General features: G+C 42.9%; 1 long non-coding RNA gene across 1 annotated transcript in view; it reads left to right on the forward strand.

The window, feature by feature from the left end:
• Window positions 1-14,050, forward strand: part of LOC134360290 (uncharacterized) — a 63,753-nt gene extending 49,703 nt beyond the window's left edge. The window contains exon 3 of the long non-coding RNA XR_010021309.1: window positions 13,064-14,050. This is a non-coding gene — a long non-coding RNA (uncharacterized LOC134360290). The remainder of the gene's footprint in view (window positions 1-13,063) is intronic.
• The last annotated feature ends 768 nt before the right edge of the window (window positions 14,051-14,818 follow it).

The raw sequence follows: 14,818 nt of genomic DNA on the forward strand, positions 1-14,818 counted from the left end.
AATCTGTTAAAGAACAGGTTAAGTTCGTTGGCCCTGTCCACACTTCCTTCAGCTCCTCTGTTGCTAGTTTGCTAGTAATCGCACAACGCTATTATGGCTCGGGGCGTCAGAACTCGGAGTTCCATTCCGCCGTCATCTGTAAGGAGTCTGTATGTTCTCCCTGTGGAATGCGTGGGTTTTTTTTGGGTCCTCCGGTTTCCTTCCTCAATCCAGAGACATACCGGTTGGTCAATTAATTAGTTATTGTAAATTGTTCCATGATTAGGCTAGGGTGTAAAATCGATGTTTGCTGGGTGACGTGGCTCAAAGGGCGGGTGGCCTATTCTGCATTGTATCTCAATAAACAAATTCCAAACAGACAAATAAAGAAATTAATAATTTTTTTCCTCCTCTATTATACTGGCACTGTTTGTTGTCTTTTGCATGCTGGTTGTTTGTCCCGTTGGCGTGCTCTTATGTTGATTCTATTGTGTCTCTTTGATTTAGTGAGCATGGCTGCAAGAAAACTAATCTCAGGGTTGTGTATGGTAACACGTATGCACTTTGATAATAAGTTTACTTTTTACTTTGTACTTTATAATTCTGATTCTTTTGATTCTGATTTTGAAATATTTTTATTTACTACAGCAATGGGGATGGGCTTGGTTGGTATATTATAACCAATGTAAAACATTAAAAATGTGGTTTCAATTGTTGCTTGCTTCCGTTTTGTCCCAGATCATAATGGAGTCATTCACTTGTATGACGATACTCCATAACTTACTGTACATCAGTGAAAATACTAAATTTTAACCGCACATGGGTATAAGTAAGTAAAATGCACTTATAATATACACTTACAATTCTCTTCAGGATGTTCCACAGTCCTCTGAAGTAATTTGCAGCATTGTCCACTGATATAATATGGGAAATATGAAAACTAACTTAAGGAGAGCAATCTCCCCCAAACAGTGGTACGATAGTAACAAGTTGACTTGTTTCAATGAAGTTGACAGATAGACCAAAATAGACCAGAACACTGAGAATATCTCCCTGTTATTCTTTGAAATAGTGTCCTGTGAATTTTTACATCCAGCTCTGAGTGGAGGCAGGACTCCAGTTTAAGATCTAATCCAAAAGATAGCACCTATGATAATGTAGTACTCCTTCACTAATGCATTGAAGTATCAGCCTAGATTTCAGCATTCAAATCTTTGGAGTACGGCTTGAATCTACAACATTCTGACTCAGAAGCCGCTGTCTGCCAACTGAACAACATGAACAATCCAAGAATCAAGCTGAACTTTTAGAATATAACGTTGTGTGGAAAATGTGCCTCTGTTGAGCATGAGCCAGGCACAGGATTGCTGCAGGGGGTCCATGGGTTCCTGATTCATCTTCCTGCATCGCTGCAGGGACAAGTTCGTGACTTTGTGATAAAAGTAGTATGAAATGGAATTCCTTGCTTAGAAATTACTGGCCACAAAACACTTTTCACTTTCATTGTTTTAGCAAATTATAAAGTAGCAGCTTGCTAAGTCAAACAAATGTGTGGGGATTTGGATTTGTGAGCATGAATTTGGAAAAAAAAATCCTCACAGATCGGAAGTGGAGAGAGTGAGCAGTTTCAAGTTCCTTGGTGTCAAGATCTCTGAGGATCTAACCTGGTCGCAACATATCGATGTATTTATAAAGGAGGCAAGACAGCAACTATACTTTATTAGGAGTTTGAAGAGATTTGGCGTGTCAACAAATACACTCAAAAACTTCTATGGATGTATCATGGAGAACATTCTGGCAAGCTGTCTGGTATGGGGGTGGGGGTGGGGGTGTGCTACAGCACAGGACCGAGAGAAGCTGCAGGGGGTTGTAAATCAGGTCAGCACCATCTTGGGTGCTAGCCTACAAAGTACCCAGGACATCTTCAGGGAGCAGTGTCTCAGAAAGGCAGCGTCCATTATTAAGGACCTCCAGCACCCAGGACATGCCCTTTTCTCACTGTTACCATCAGGTAGGAGATACAGAAGCCTGAAGGCACACACTCAGCGATTCAGGAACAGCTTCTTCCCCTCTGCCATCTGATTCCTAAATGGACAATGAACCCTTGGACACTACCTCACTTTTTTTTAATATACAGTATTTCTGATTTTGCACGTTTTTTAGTCTATTCACTGTACATATACTGTAATTGATTTATTTTTTTTCTCTCTTCTATATGATGTATTGCATTGAACTGCTGCTGCTAAGTTAACAAATTTTATGCCACATGCTGGTGATAACAGACCTGATTCTGAAAAATTGTATTAATTTCATTAATTGTGCCAGTTCCTCTTAGGCTGCTACCTAGGAGCATAATTGACTTGCTTTCACGTTGGGCCTATGGGTCTGATACAGCCAATCAAAGCACGAGGCCCCAGATTATTCAGGGAGCTGGGGGGTTGATAGACAGTGAGATAGTTGCACACAAGGTGCAGGACACAGGTAAATGGGTGACTGTCAGGAGGTGGATACAGGTTTGGCAACACTACAGAGTAGCCCTGTGCCCATTCCCCTCAACAATAGGTGTACTGCTTTGCATACTGTTGAGGGGGATGATTTGGCAGAGGAAGCCACAGCAGACTCTGGGGCTGAGTCTGACTCTGTGGCAAAGAAGGGAAGGTGGGGTGGGGGGGGGGAGAGGCATGCTGTGGTGATAGAGGAACAGAAATGAGAGAACGCGACTCTCAGATAGTACATTGCTTCTTGGGTGCCAGAGTCAGCTACCTCTCGGATTGAGTCCACAACATTCGTGAGTGGGAGGGTGAGCCAGAGGTCCTAGTCCACATCAGTACCAATGACTGGGTAGGAAGGGTGACGTGGTCCTGCAAAGTGAGTTCAGGGAGTTAGGTGCTAAGGTAAAGGACAGGACATCCAGGGTTGTGACCTCAGGATTGCTAACCATGCCACATTCTAGTGAGACCAGAAATGTTGGAAAATGCATGGTCACGCACTTTGGTAGTAGAAATAAATGCGCAGACTATTTTCTAAACAGAGAGAAAATCCAAAAATCTGAGAGGCAAAGGGGCTTGGAAGTGTCATAAGGGGGTGTCGTTGAGAGTGGACCCAAATACTGAAGTACTAGGAACAGGACAGGACTAGAGTTAGGGATGTGACTGGATGAAGACTAGGAGCTGGGACAAGAACACAGACTAGGGCTAGGACATTGGCTAGGCAAGCAGGACCAGGACTAGGAACTGGGAACTAGGAGCCTGGGCTTGGACTCCGAGCCAGAGACTGGACAAGGACCCAGAACCTGGGTCTTGACTCGGGCTCGGACCCCGGAACTAGGCAAGGACATGACGTGGCTACAGGACTGGACATGAGACTCCTGGACAGGATGAGGGAACCCCATCACAGGACAAGGGAACCCCAGCACCAGGCTGGGTGAGGTACTCCTGGGCTGGGCGAGGCACATGGACAGGACGAGAACACGAAGTCTTGACTTGGTTGAGGGAGACAGGAATGCAGAGCCTAGGAATGCAGAACGTAGAGCCTTGGTCGTGAGAGAACAGGAATGCAGAGCCTTGGTCGTGAGAGAACAGGAACATGGAACCCCTCCTTGGGAACAGGACTTGGGGCCAGGGCTCTACACAGAGTCAGGACCCCTCCTAGGGAGCAGGACATAGGGCCGGGACTCATACACAGAACACTGAGAGACAGATCCTCACTCAAGGTAGCGGCAAACGGCCGGACCTACCTAGCTAAGGTAAGGACACAAAGAGTGTTCCAACCAACGAAAGACAGTTCCTTATCTAGACACAGCATGGCCCCAGTCTTGCCCTGGCAGTTGAACCTGAAGGCATTACAGGTGAGGACACCGGCAAAGGTAGCAGGCGAGGCTTCAGGCAAAGGTAGCAGGCGAGGCTTCAGAAGGGAAGGGAAGGGGAGGGAACAGTCCAGCCTCAGGGTAACGGCAAAGACAGTCTGGCTTACCCAATGGAGGCAAGGACAGGAAGGGACAGATCCAACTGCAAGGTATCAGCAAAGTCAGTCTGACTTACCCCACCGAGGCAACGATGGGATATGGACGAGACAAATCAGCAACCACACTCGAACCCAGGGCCACTAGTCCCAGTTATTGGGGTTATTCCCAGCACCAAGACAAGCATCAGGTGCCTATGATTAAGCCCAACTGAAACAAGGGACAACCGGAAGACCCGGAGTCCGGAGTCCACGGACCGGACTGTGAACCGGGACGTGGAGTTCACGGACCGGACCACGACAGAAAGTACTTGTGGAGAACACCTTAAAGGTTAATTTGTGGGTAGAGTCAGTGGTGAGGAAGGCAAATGCAATGTTAGCAGTCATCAAAATAAGTCTAGAATACAAGAGCAGGAATGTGATGCTGAAGCTTTATGAGGCACCTTGAATATTGTGAACAGTTTTTGGCTCCTCATCTAAGAAAAGATGTGCTGGCATTTGAGAGGGTCCAGAGGAGGTTCACAAGAATGATTCTGGGAATGAAAGGGTTATCACACACAGAATGTTTGATAGCTCTGGGCCTGTACTTGCTGGAATTTAGAAGGATGAGGGGGGAATCTCATTGAAACCTTTTGTATGTTGAATGGCCTAGATTGAATAGGTGTGGAATGGATGTTTCCCATGGTGAGCGTGTCTAGAACAAGAGGGCACAGCCTCAGGATAGAGGGGAGTCCATTTAAAACAGAGATGCAGAGAAATTTCTTTAGACAGAGGGTGATGAATTTGTGGAATTTATTACCACAGGCAGCTGTGAAGGCCAAGTTGTTGGGTGTATTTAAGGCGGAGCTTGATAGGCTTTTGATTGGACATGGCATCACAGGGAGAAGGATGGGAGTGGGGCTGAGAAGGGGGAGAAAAGGATCAGTCATGATTGAGTGATGCAGCAGACTCAATGGGCCAAATGGCCTAATTCTGCTCCTATGTTTTAGGGTTTTATGTGCAAGAAAGGAGTTGGTGCAGGAGGAAGGGCTTCGGATTTTTGGATCATTGGGCTCTCTTCCAGGGAAGGTGGGACCTGCATAGAAGGAACAGTTTGCACCTGACCTGGAGGGGGACTAATATCCTAGTGAGACTAATATCCTAGTGGGAAGGTTTCCTAGTGCTGCACATGGCGTAGTGTTTAAACTAGATTTTCGGGGGGATGTGAACCAGAACACCAGAACAGATAGTGGAGTGGTTGTGAAGAAAGGTGTTGTTAAGCCTAGGTACATAGTCAGGAATCAAAAAAGTGAGCACGGTGAGACTAATTTTCTGAGCTGCATATATTTCAACGCAAGGACTATTATTGGAAAGGTGGATGAGCTTAAGGCATGGATCAGTACAATGAATTATGACATTATAACCATTAGTGAGGCTTGCAGGAAGGATGGAACTAGCAGATCAATGTTCTGGGATTCTGCTGTTTTAGACATGATAGAGTGGAAGGATGAAAGGGGAAGAGGAGGCATTATTAGTCAAGCAAAATGTCACACTCTGTCAGGGCAGACTGGAGAGCTCATCTGATGAGGCTTTATGGGTAGAAATGAGGAATAAGAAAAGTATGACCAAGTTAATAGTGTTAAATTATAGACAACCTAACAGTCCGTAGGAACTAGAGGAGCAAATTTAAAAAAATAATAATTTTATTCTCCTTCCCCCGCCCCCCCCCCCGAGACCCTGACTCAGGAGCAAATTTGTAGAGAGATCGCAGACTGATGCAAGAAACAAAAGGTTGTGATAGTGTGTGAAATTAACTTCCCACATATTGATTATGACTCCCATACTGTAAAAGCACTGCATGGGAAAGTGTTTGTCAAATGTGTACGGGAAAGTTTCTTTAATCAATGCATAGAAGTCCCAACTAGAGAGAGTGTGATACTAGATCTATTAGGGATTGAGACAGGGCAGGTGACAGAAGCTTGTGTAGGGGAACACTTTGCATCAAGTGATCATAATGCAATTCCAAGGTAATTATGGAAAAGGATAGGCCTGGTCCTTGGGTTGAGATTCTGAGCTGGAGGAGGGCCAACTTTGATGGTATCAGAAAAGATCTAGCAAGTGTGGATTGGGACAGCTTGTTTTCTGGCAAAGGTATACTTGGTAACTGGGAAGCCTTCAAAAGTGAAATTCTGAGAGAACAAACCTTGTATATGCCTCTTGGATTAAAAGCCAAGCATAATACATTTAGGGAACCTTGGTTATTGAGAGATATTGAGGCCCTGGTTAAGAAAAAGAAGGAGGTGCATAGCAGGTATAGCCAGGTGGGAACAAATGAGGTTCTTGAGGAGTATAAGAAATACAAGAGAATACTTAAGAAGGAATTGGGAGCGCTAAAGAAGGTATGATGTTGCTGTAGCAGACAAGATGAAGGAGGATCCTAAGGGCCTCTACTGATATATTAAGAGCAAAAGGATAGCAAGGGACAAAATTAGTACTCTGAAAGATCAGAGTAGTTACCTATGCATAGATTCGAAAGAGATGGGACAGATCGTCAATGGATTCTTTGCTCGGGAGAAGGAAGCAGAGTCTTTAGATGTGAGGCAAAGCAGCAGCAAGGTCATGGACCCTTTACCGATTACAGAGGAGGTGTTGGCTGTTCTGAGGCAAATTAGGGTGGATAAAGCACCAGGGCATTACAAGGTACACACAAAAAATGCTTGTGGAATGCAGCAGGCCTCAGAATCTATAGGAAGAGGTACAGTCTATGCTTTGGGCCGAGACCCTTCGGGGTCCCAGCCTGAAACATCGACTATACCTCTTCCTATAGATGCTGCCTGGTCTGCTGTGTTCCACCAGCATTTTTTGTGTGTGTTGCTTGGATTTCTAGCATCTGCAGATTTCCTCGTGTTTGGGCATTACAAGGTGTTTCCTTGGACTCTGTTGGTGCCTAGTGCAGAAACTGCAGGGGCCCAGGTAGAGATATTTAAAACATCCTTAGCTGCACATGAGGTGCTAGAGGATTGGAGGATAGCTAATGTTATTTTGTTGTTTAAAAAGACTATGAATAAGCCAGGAAATCAGTAAGCCTCTCATCAGCAGTGGGTAAGTTATTGGAAAGTATTCTAAGGGACTGGATATATAAGTGTTTGAATAGATGGGCTGATTAGGGATAGTCTACATGGTATGTCATGTGTAATCAGTCGGAAAGAGTTTTTCGAAGAGGTTACCAGGTAAGTTGATGAAGGCAAGGTAATGGATGTTGTCTACGTGGACTTCAGCAAAGTATTTGACAAGGTCCTACATGGGAGGTTGGTCAAGAAGGTTTAGTTGCTTCAAGATGAGATAGTAAATTGGATTAGACACTGGCTTTGCAGGAGAAGCTAGAGGGATTGGTGCTGGGTCCATTGTTGTTTGTCATATCAATGATCTGGATGATAATGTGGTAAACTTGATCAGCAAATTTGTGGATGACACCAAGATGGGGGGGGGGGGCATAGTGGACAGTGAGGATGACCTTTAAAGCTTGTGGTGGGATCTGGACCAGCAGGAAAAATGGGCTGAAAAATACCAGATGGAATTTAATGCAGGCAAATATGAGGCATTGCACTTTGGGAGGACCAACCAGGATAGATCCCACATGGTGAGCAGTAGGGCACTGAGGAGTGTGGAGAACTGAGGAGAACAGAGGGATCTAGAGATATAGATCTATGATTCCTTGAAAGTGGTGTCACAGGTAGACAGGATTATAACAAAAGCTTTTGGCACATCGGCCTTCATAAATCAATGTATTGAGTACAGGAGTTAAGGAGTTAAGATTAATTAAAAATCACAAGGAGAAAGGTATCTTACATTCTGTCAAAACTTTATGTACCAGACAACAGAAACCCGAGCAAAATGGATTGACTTTGACCTGCTGCAAGTCAAAACTTGCAGGAGTTATTAAATATAGCAATTGAGCTTGGTCACGTGTTCAGTGCATTTCATACTTTGTATTAAAAAATTGTTACAACAGAGAATAAGGGGGATTGGCTCATTATGTTCATGGAGGTCAAAAGTAGAAGAGGCTGATCCTGGCTCAAAGACAAAGTTGAGTTCATTGTCAGGTGTATACAATAGTTCAATGGAAAATTAATTGCAGCAGCATCAAAAGCACATAGCATCACTTAAACAGTAACTATACTGTATATATAAGCAGGATATATACAGTATGTATTACTGATCTGCACTGACTATGACCTCCTGATACGGAAGTTGAGAATTCAATTGTAGAAAGAAGTTCAGAGGCCCAGGTTTTAAAGCTTCATGCTGTTGTTCATGGCACACAGTTTTGCACTAAATATATCGATGTTTGTTGCAAAATTATGAGCCAATAACAACAACAAACTTCAAACCCTGGGTCTCGGTGTCTCCTTTGAGAGCATATTGAATCATATTGTGGTAGTGAATAGTGAATTGGAAATGTACTGAGTGCCTGCACCAGAATGGCTCACATTTAGCAGATGTGACTGAGGATCAATTTCTACCTTAAAATGTGCTGACGGAGGCAGAAGAGTAAATGAAACCTTAAACCAAATCCACATCTTTCATGAGTAACTATTGAGTTATGACCAATGCTTAACTGCTGGACGGTTCAAATCTATGTCTCTGTCTGAGAACACAATAGAACTTTTCCGTTCTTGTTCTGTATGAGATGCGGAACCCACAGATCCCAGCTCTCACAGAAGAATCTGTCTTGCAAAGGTAATTTTCTGTTTCCAATTCTTTCATGTCTCAAAGGCAGAGAAATTTGTAACTTCATGAGACTTTAGTAAAGGATGAACTCCTTGATGATAATGCTGAGATAAAATTGGGAAAAGGTAAATTGATTCAGATAGACAGGAGGCTCGGTAGTTAGGAGGATGGACAGGAGATTCTGTGGCCACCAAAGAGAAACTAGGATGGTGTGGTGCTTCTGAAATAATAGGATCCAGGATGTCTCCGAGCAGCTGCAGAAGATTCTCAAGAGGGAGTGTGAGCAGCTGGAGGTTGTGGTGCACATTGGCACCAATGAGGTAGGTAAAAAGAGGGAGGAAGTCCTGAACTGTGAATATAGGGAGTTAGGGAATAGGCTGAAGAGTAAGGCCTCCAAGGTAGTAATTTTTGGATTACTGTCAGTACCACGTGCTAGTTAGGGCAGATAATCATAGGATGATGGTACAGATAAATGAGTGGCTGAGGAAGTGGTGCAGGGGGCAGGATTTCAGATTCCTCGATTATTGGAATCCCTGCTGGGGAAGGTATGACCTGTACAAGAAGGATAGGTTACACCTGAACTCAAGGGAAATCAATATCCTTGTGGGCAGGTTTCATAGAGCTGTTGGGGAGGGTTTAAACTAAGTTGGCAGGGGGATGGGAACTGGAGTGATGAGGTGTGAGGATGGAGCAGATGGAATACAAGTCGATGTAGTGTGTAGTGAGACCGTGAGGATAAACAGGCAGATGATAGAGCAAAAATGCAGTCAATAGGATGAATTAAAGTGTAACATGGGGCACAATTGATAAGGATGATTAATACAGGCCTGAACGTGTTCTATCTGAATGCATGTAGTATGCAGAATAAAGTAGATAATCTTGTAGCACAGTTAGAGATTGGCAGGTGTGATGTTGCGGGTATCATTGAGACATGGCTGAAAGAAGGTCATAGTTGGGAGCATAGCATCCAAGGATACATCTTGTATTGAAAGGACGGGCAGTTAGGCAGAAGGTGTGGGGTGACTCTGTTGGTAAAAAATGAAATCAAATCCTTAGAAAAAGGTGAGATAGTATTGGAAGATGTAGAATCCTTGCAGGTAGAGTTAAGAAATTGCTAGGGTAAGAAGATCTTGATGGGAGTTATGTAGAGGCCCCAAACAGTAGACAGGATGTGGAATATAAATTTCAATGGGAAATAGAAAAAGCATGTTACGCTGTTCATGGGGGATTTCAATATGTAGGTAGATTGGGAAAATTAGGTTGGTGCTGGATCCCAAGAGAAGGAATTTGTAGAATCCCTATGAATTTGCTTTTTAGAGCAGCTTGTGGTTGTACCCACTTGTGCAATTGTGGATTGGTTGTTGTGTGTAATAAACCAGATTTGGTTAGAGAGCTTAAGGTAAAGAAACGCTTTCAAGGCAGTGATCATAATACACAGAAATCACCCTGCAGTTTGAGAGGGAGAAGATAAATTCAGATGTGTCAGTATTACCACGGAGTAAAGGGAAGTAAGGATTCACGAATGAAGAGCTGGCCAAAGTTGATTGGAATGGGACACTAGCAGGGAAGATGGCTGGAGTTTCTGGGGGCAATTCAGATGGTGGAGCATAGATACATCCCAAAGGGTGGATGAGACAATTGTGGCTAACAAGGGAAGTCAAAAACAGCATAAAAACAAAAGAGAGGACAAGTAATAGGGCAAAAATGAGTGGGAAGTTAGAGGATTGGGAAGCATTTTAAAACCAACAGAAAGCAGCTAAAAAAAACCACAAGGAGAGAAAGGATAAAATATGAAGGTAAGCTAGGCAAAATATATCAAAGATGATACCGAAAGTTTTTTCAAATATATAGTAGAAAGAGTAAAAGTGGGGCGAGAGTGGATATTGAACCAATGGAAAAAGACACTGGAAAGGTAGTAATTGAGGCAAAAAATTTTGCATCAGTCTTCACTGTGGAAGACACTAGCAGTATGTGAGAAATTCAAAAGTGTCAGGGGCAGAAGTGAATGTAGTTGATACTACTAATGAGAAGGTGCTTGGGAAGCTGAAAGTTCTGAAGGTAGATAAGTCACCCGGACCAGATGGACTACACCCCAGTGTTCTGAAAGAGGTAGCTGAAGAGATTGTGCAGGCATTAATAATGATTTTTCAAGAATCATTAGATTCTGAAATGGTTTCAGAGGACAGAAAAATTGCAGTGTCACTCCACTCTTTAAGAATGGAGGGAGGGAAGTAGGAGAAAAGAAATTATAGGCCCGTTCAACTGACTTCAGTGGTTGAGAAGATGTTGAGTGCATTATTAAGGATGAGGTTTCACATGATGAAGTAGGCCAAAGTCAGCATAGTTTCCTTAAGGGGAAATCGTGCCTGACACATCTGTTGGAATTATTTGAGGAAATAACAGGCAGGATAGACGAAGGAGAGTTTGTGGATGTTTACTTGGATTTTCGGAGTATATTTAAAGCAAAGGTCGGTAGGTTCTTGGTTAGTCAGGGTGTCAAAAGTTATGGGGAGAAGGCAGGAGAATGGGATTGAGAGAGATAGCAAATCAGCCATGATGGAATAAGGGACAGACTCGATGGGCTGAGTGGCCTAATTCTGTTCCAATGCTTTAGGATTTATACTAAATGATAAGGTAGGCTTGAGGAGTAGAATAGGCTCCTATATTCTTGTCTTTTATAGACACTAGGATACTGTTTATGAAAGACCTTACTCCATGTTGTATAGCAGTGTGGTTTTCAATCTCAACATTCTGTACAATTCAATGTGAGGCAACTGCTCAGAAATATTTTTGAATGCTCATTTTCTTGCCAGTGGTGTTGTTCAGGCAGCAGTGGCCACTTAGAGGGTACCAGCTAGGCAGGTGACTCCAATTTGACTCATCTCAGGTAAATTTTGCCTTAAAATCAGTGTTATGTTAGCTGTGTCATCCATTGCATCTGGCTTTCAAGTATATCTGAAAAATAGTAACATTAAAACAATTCACAGTCTTGTCTGCACCAGCTCTACGTCAAATGCTTTGGAAAAATTTAAGGGAAAGTAAGAAAAGAACAGAAATGGAAAGGTTCCACAGATTATGGTTTACAAATAGATGTAGCCATTTTGGGGGAGCACACTCACTTTTGGTCCTAACTGTTCACCCAGCTCTCACCTGCAGCTTCAAGTAGCTGTTTGCAGGAGACAGCAGCTAAGCTCTGGTGGAGAGGCTTGACAGGAAGGCTAAACCAGGTTAGAGTTGCTGGCGGGCCTGATAACCCAGTGAGATAGGTACATGCATGATCAAGCACGCAAAGTCAGCTCTGACAGACTGGGCAGATGAGATCAACAGTGAGATCCGAGCAACACACGCAAGATTCTGGAGGAACTCAGCAGGCCAGGCAGCATCTATGGAAAAAAGTACAGTCGATATTTCGGGCTGTAATGCCAGCTGTACTCTTTTCCATAGATGCTGCCTGGCCTGCTGAGTTCCCCCAGCATTTTGTGTGTGTTGCTCGGATTTCCAGCATCTGAAGATTTTCTCTTCAGTGAGATCCAATGGCCAGTAAGGTGGTTCTGCAATACTTCGTGGAGAGTGAAGGACGCGACAAGGCACAGAAGAAGTCATGGTCTTGTCTGCAATCAAGAAAGGCCCCAGTTGTGACGACTACTTGTTCGCTGAACTTGGGCTTCTGAGGTGGAGAGAGACTGACTGCTCAAGTGCAACAGTGTTTTCACTTTAAAAACTTTCCTGCACAGGTTTCCTGTCATCATCAGATATGACGGACAGCTGATCACACATTGCATTTTGAGACAAGCCAGGGGAATTATAAACACTGTAGGATTTTCATACGTATACCTCTGTGAAAAGGCCTTGGGGTTACTTTTGAGTTTAGTCTGATTAGCTTTTGCCAGAACACCATGTCCAGAGGAGTGTGTTACTTCACTTCTAACATTTATTTATTCTGTGCACTTGCAATGCTATTGTGACACTGTAATTTCCTTTGGGAATAATAATCTATCTATCTATGTTCAATGATGTGCATCCATATCCTCAATCTTTGCTCTTGCATCTCTTTTAGAATGCATAATTTCAATGATTCTTTAATGCCTCTTCTGACAGGCTTAATCAGAAAGCATGTGACACACGATCCAACCAGCTCCAACTGAAAAGGGAAGGAATGTTTCACTTAGAGGATAGTGGACAACCAGGAGCAGAGAGGTTTTCAAAGTGATGCGGTGCATATTGTTGGGATTAATATACAGAACAGAAATCATCCCCATTTTGTACCATGCAAACTCCAGAAAATTAAGCTCCAGTAGAGCTCTTTGAACCTGGGGTGCATTTTGTTGCACATGGGATATTTAATAGTTCCATAGTTCCATTTAATATCAGAGAATGTATACAATATATAACCTGAAATTCTTGTTCTTTACAGACATCCATGAAAACAGAAGAGTCCCCAATGAATGAGTGACAGTAAAAACATTACAACCTCAAACCTTCCCCTACTTCCTGCTCCCACGCACAAACAGCAGAAACTACCCACCCCCCCCCCACAGTTACTTCGGCAAAAAAAAAGCATCAACACCCTCTACCCACCAAGCAAGCTATTGCAAAGCCCCCAAGAAAGACCATGATCTGCACTACAACAAAAATTAATTGTTCACCCAACAGTTTGACATACCACAGGCTCTCTCTCTCTCTCTCTCTCTCTCTCTCTCTCTCTCTCTAATAAAGGGACAGAGAGGTGTCACCCTTTCACAGTGAGACGGGAGACCAACAAAAAGAAACAACTTGCTGATTTATGGTGTTAAAGTCTGCAGCGTTGTTTTTTTTGCAAGTTCTCCAACTCAAGAATCAGTAAAAAACTCTCCCCCATCAACAAGAAAAAGAGAGAGCTCGATCTAAGTACAGAGCCCCCGACAGCTGATCCGCTGATCCCATTATTCTATGATTATGAAATTATGATGAAAGTACATTAATCAGAACTAAATAATTTAAAATGTAAAAATGTAATTTCATGTCTTCAATCTCTTCTGCCGCATTATTATAGAAACTTCCTCATGCTATCAAGAAATCTTTGAGTGTGGATTCATGTGATATTGGGGGTTAATGCAGTTTCAGTTAACAATATGTGAGGTGTGGTACTATTATAAAGGAATTAAGCCCTCCCGGCCTTTGAGCATATCTACATGAAACACTGTCGCAGGAAACCAGCATCCATCATCAGGGACCCACACAGCCCAGGACATGTTCCCTTCTCATTGCTGCTATCAGGAAGAAGGTACAGGAGCCTCAGGACTCACACCACCAACTTCAGGAACAGTCACTACCACTCAACCATCAGGTCCTTGAATCAAAGAGGATAACTTTATTCAACTTCACTTCGTCATTGAAATGTTCTACAACCTATGGACTTATTTTCAAGGACTCTTCATCTCATGTTCACAATGTTTATCACTTATTTATTTATTTATTCACTTATTATTATTGTTATTATTATTATTTTCTCTTTGTATTTGCATGGTTTGTGTCTTTTGCACATTGGTTGAATGCCCAAGTTGGTGCAGTCTTTCATTGATTCTATTATGGTTAATATTCTGTTTTGGATTTATTGAGTATGCACATAAAAAATGAATATCAGGGTTGTACATGCTGACATATATGTACTTCGATAATGAATTTACTTTGAACTTTGAGTGCTCTGCTGTTCATCTTCTTCAGTATCCCAGTTACTGTACCTCTGTCTAAAACTGGCTTTTAACCCTCCACCACAAACCATTAGGTTAAAGGATGCATACAGCTTAAAAAAAAATCCCCACTGGCTACCAGCCAATCCCAAGAACAGCTTTTCCAGTCACTTAGCAGATAAGTTTTGAATGGTTGAACTTATTCCATCATCCATGCAGCAGGCCATAGGTTATGTGGATTTTTGGCTGCCTTTTAAAACCAGGAAATACAAAATAATTAAAAAGATAAGTGGTCAATAAACTACACTGACTGTCCTTAAAGAGGTCAAATCCTGTGGATGCCAACTAAAGAATTATTAGATTACAAATATATAAGCATATAGAATATATGGTTTAGAAATATGCCATGCAAGAGTTTACAATTTGCTATGTTGGCGCCATGGTGACACTTGTGGGCTGCCCCCAGCACATATTTAGACTGTGTTGGTTGATGACGCAGA

The sequence above is a fragment of the Mobula hypostoma genome, chromosome 2 (assembly GCF_963921235.1).
Source record: "Mobula hypostoma chromosome 2, sMobHyp1.1, whole genome shotgun sequence".
In the NCBI taxonomy this organism is placed as follows: Eukaryota; Metazoa; Chordata; class Chondrichthyes; order Myliobatiformes; family Myliobatidae; genus Mobula; species Mobula hypostoma.